This window comes from Austrofundulus limnaeus, unplaced genomic scaffold (genome assembly GCF_001266775.1).
Source record: "Austrofundulus limnaeus strain Quisiro unplaced genomic scaffold, Austrofundulus_limnaeus-1.0 Scaffold72, whole genome shotgun sequence".
Lineage (NCBI taxonomy): Eukaryota > Metazoa > Chordata > Actinopteri > Cyprinodontiformes > Rivulidae > Austrofundulus > Austrofundulus limnaeus.
The window spans coordinates 1,517,762-1,522,567 of record NW_013952474.1 but is presented as its reverse complement, the minus strand read 5'-3'; positions in this window follow the sequence as shown (position 1 = coordinate 1,522,567).

Sequence of the window (4,806 nt, the reverse complement as noted above, 5' to 3'; positions counted from 1 at the left end):
AGGAAAATAGGTTAGGAGCCACTGCTTTAGACAAGTGGTGTCCAATCCAGGTCCTTGATGTCCACCATCCTGCATGTTTGTTGATTCCCTGCTCTCCAGCTGGTCTAAGYGTTCTTTCAAATCACGTGTTGAAATGTGTAAAACACACAGGATGGCAGCCGCCAAGGTCCAGGGTTGGACACYACTGGTTTAGACTGACCTGATACCACCACCCACACCAAGCTGTGTCTGTTCTAGATGTGCATGTTCCAGCAAATCAAACTGTTTACATGCCCATCCGTGGTCTGCACTTGGACCCAGATCTGTCCAAGTTAGATCGGTTCTCCTGGCTGTGGAAAGCGTTTGGATGCCAATAATCAAGCTGACAACAAAATATGTCTGTGAAACATTGAAAACATAAATCACTCCTGATGGATCCAAGGTCGGTTTCATCAGTCAGGAAGCAACAGACGTCTGTTTCTCCTGCTGTACTGGCCAACACACCACAGACTCACAATAAACACCTCGGTGATTTGACTGGGAGCAGCATTCTTGCACTGGAGCTGGAAAGCTTCAAACTTACAGTCTGGAAGTGATAAAATCCTAAATTTAGCTGATGGTTGGCAGATGTTAGGTTTATCATTTGCTTCAACACGTAACATTTGTTTGGACCAATTTGTCCTCTTCAATCAAGAAACTTAAACAAGGCCTTTGATGACATCAGCAGCAGTCTGACGTCTGATTGGTCGGATTGAAGCAACAAGGCAGCTGGTGACACCTTTAAGGCCACATCGTCACTCGTTCCTGCAGGAGGCAGCATCAGCGGTCAGAAAAAAAACAATCAGACTAAGAAATAACAACAACAACTAGTTGGAGATTTGAGAGATTTGAAGAAAAACAAAAACACACGATTTAAAATGATGTAAAAGCTAAGTGTTTACTGAGTTTATTGTCTACAAAGAGCATTTCAGGTACCTGCTGCTGTGATCGTCCGTCTGCTGAGTCAGCAGTTTTTTGCTTTTATCAGGTTCTTTCTCCAGATTTTGTGCTGTTTTACCTGTTTATCAACCGGCTGCTACAATTTTTAGATTTTATGACTTTGATGACTTAAACATTTCAGTTTATTTGAAATAAAATTCTTCAAAGAAATAAAATCTGGTCTTTTCTGCTTTTTCAGAAACCTCTGTAGCTGTTTAATTTTTTTTCTTCCTCGTTGTCGTAGTTAAGCTTTTAACAACTATTCTGTGATTTTCTTCTTTTTTTTATGTACAGTTTGGGTAGTTTTAGCTGTTATTCTGCTCCCTCTATTGTTGTTTTGTTTAGGAGCAGAGGCTGATTTGTGATTTTATTTAGCTGGATTTGTTTTGGATCCGCTCTTAAGCTTTTAGCTACAGTTTTGTTCCTTTAGCTTTCATTCAACTCCTTTTAGCTATGTTTTTGCTACCTTTTTAACATTTAGCTACAGTTTAGTTACTTCCAGTTGCAGTTTTTCTACTTTTGCAGTCATTCAGCTCCTTTTAAGTTTGTTACTCTAAGCTTTTAAAACTGTTCTGCTCCTTTTAGCTTTCATTTAGCTCCTTTTAGCTATGGTGTAGCACCTTATAGATTTTCTTCTGCTAGATTTAGCTTTTAGCTACAGTATTGCTACATTAGCTTTCAGCTTTTTGATCTGATAATGCCTTTAGTTTGACTGTTGTACACCTGTGTTCCAGTTTAGCTGTAATTTGTTTTAAAAAATTTGTTCGGCTGTTTGGTGGTTTGGCTGTCGTTTCGCTGTAGTTTGGCTGTTATTTGGCTGTCATTCAGCTGTAGTTTAGCTGTCAGTCAGCTGTAGTTTGGCTGTCATTCGGTTGTAGTTTGGCTGTCATTCGGTTGTAGTTTAGCTGTCAGTCAGCTGTAGTTTGGCTGTCATTCGGTTGTAGTTTGGCTGTCATTCGGCTGTAGTTTAGCTGTCAGTCAGCTGTAGTTTGGCTGTCATTCGGTTGTAGTTTGGCTGTCATTCAGCTGTTATTTGGCTGTCATTCAGCTGTAATTTGGCTGTCAGTCGGCTGTAGTTTGGCTGTCATTCAGCTGTAGTTTGGCTGTCAGTCGGCTGCAGTTTGGCTGTCATTCGGCTGTAGTTTGGCTGTCATTAGGCTGTAGTTTGGCTGTCATTCAGCTGTTATTTGGCTGTTATTCAGCTGTTATTTGGCTGTCATTCGGCTGCAGTTTGGCTGTCATTCGGCTGCAGTTTGGCTGTCATTCAGCTGTTATTTGGCTGTCATTCGACTGTAGTTTGGCTGTCATTCGGCTGCAGTTTGGCTGTCATTCGGCTGCAGTTTGGCTGTCATTCAGCTGTTATTTGGCTGTCATTCGGCTGTAGTTTGGCTGTCATTCGGCTGCAGTTCGGCTGTCATTCGGCTGCAGTTTGGCTGTCATTCGGCTGTAGTTGGCTGTCATTCGGCTGCAGTTCGGCTGTCATTCGGCTGCAGTTTGGCTGTCATTCGGCTGTAGTTGGGCTGTCATTCGGCTGTAGTTTGGCTGTCATTTGGCTGTAGTTTGGCTGTCATTCGGCTGTAGTTTGGCTGTCATTCGGCTGTAGTTTGGCTGTCATTTGGCTGCAGTTTGGCTGTCATTCGGCTGTAGTTTGGCTGTCATTCGGCTGTAGTTTGGCTGTCATTTGGCTGTAGTTTGGCTGTCATTCGGCTGTAGTTTGGCTGTCATTCGGCTGTAGTTTGGCTGTTATTTGGCTCCCTGATAAATCTTTCTGAAGAGCAGCAGGTCTGGACCAGTTTACGCTCAGACTCAGACCGACTCAGATCACTTTTCTAATGGGGTTTGGTTCTGCTTTTTAAAATTCTGCCCCGTGTCAGCCCTTAGAGTCTGTATTGGGGATGACTCTCAGCTACCACCACCCCAAACTGTAGCTCAACATCCGTAAAACCAATGGAGTTGTAACCATTATTTTAGTTTGCTGTGGTTGATTATAATCTTTAATGWTATGCTGTTTTAGGTTTTGTTTCTGTAAATAACAAAGAGAAATAAAATTCCTTTTCTCAGAGGAAAAAAATCATTGAAAGAACATTGTTGAAATGTTTCTTCTAAATATCAGCGCAGAAGATTTACTAACCAGAACCAGAACAACAGATCTCCACACCGAGCTGCACCCAACAAGGATCATTAAACGATCAGAGAATTGAACACACCGTGACACACTGTTGTTTTCTCAGCCTGATATCCATCAGTCTCAGCACAGGCTCAGCTCCATGGCACAAAAACTCTGGTTCTGTATAAACAACATGTTCTCTCTGCTTCGGATCTTCCCCGAGTCCCTGAGGGCCCCAGGAAGAATGCTGGACCTCTGACCTTCTTCATACTAGTCCTGCTCYTCTCCTCCTTCCAATTAGTTCCTAATAAAAACATGGACTTTTTAATCTGAGTTCTGTTTACATAACTCCACCACAGATGGATTTTAATCAGCCAAACTTCCTCTTAGTCTTATTGCAGCCGGGGGAAATCGAGCACCGAAAYGACCGATCCCACAAGTTCAACCATCAGTTTTTAGTTTCTGCTTCAGGCCTTGACCACCACAGATTAGTCTTCAGCCACTCCAAACATTCGAGGAAACTATTAGGCAACATAAAAATGAATTATTTTAAGGCTGCCATTTTGGATTTTGACGTGGCAACCCAATTTTGATAGGAGCATTTCTTAGCCCTAGATGCAGCCACACACCAAAACAGAAGTCAATAACTCACTTATTTTTCAAGTTATCAGTTCACAGGATGGACAGATTACTTTTTTCCAAACAAAAAAAAAGTCAATTTGTAGAATTTAAGAATGTTTTCCTTTTATCTTTATCGCTGAGATTTACAGGAACCTAACAATCCACTGTTGCCTCAAAAGTCTTTTAATGAACCAACAAGTTGCAGTTCTAATGGGTTTGTTTTCAGAAATAACACTTTTAATTTCCTTTTAAATCAACCATTTTGAGACAAAAAATTTAAAAAAATTATAATTTAGCATTAAAAGATTTCTGACTTTGACTCATTTTACAGCACGGGTCACAATTAAAGGTAATAAAAACCTTCCATGCTTCATTTAAGCTCTTATAGTTATCCAAACTGGATTTCTAAACTATGAACTGTAACACTAATGCACCCCTATACCATCATAGAAGACTTTTAACATTATATTTAATGTTACACTTTGATACCCTCAAATGTTTAATCACATTGTGGAGTAATTATTTGTATTTGTTCTGGAGAAAGGTCCCAGATTTCTCTGATAATAGCTTTTAGTTTGTGAGTGTAATGCCTGTAGTTCACCAGTAGGGGGAGTAGCTCCTGAGGTGAGTGCTAGGTGTGGCACAGGCTGCTTGGAGCTCAGGTCAGAGCCTGCCTGCTGACTAAAAGCACCTCGTGCATTTTTCTGTACTCTTTTCTGCAAATATACAGATCCCATTGGAGGCCTGTAACAACAGCACCACAAACCCTCCGTCTCAGACCTGAAAGGAGAAACAAATATACACCATATCTTCTCCCAGATTAGTTTCTGAACAGTTTGTTATAAATAATCCAGTGCTTGATGAGATATTTTGCTAACAGGGTTAACTGCAACAGTTAATGCCAAACTTTTAACTAAASATGAAGACTTCAATTATCTGTTGAGGAGGACTCTCAGCTACTACCACCTTGAATCTTAGCTCAGTGTTTGAGAGATCGACGCAGCTGTTTAGGCTTTATTTTTATCTTTAATGTTGATTAGCTGTGGCGGCCATCTTGAATCAGGTTTAGATGTACACCCATTAATTACTTCATTAGAGAGTCATTAAAATCTGCTCAGTGG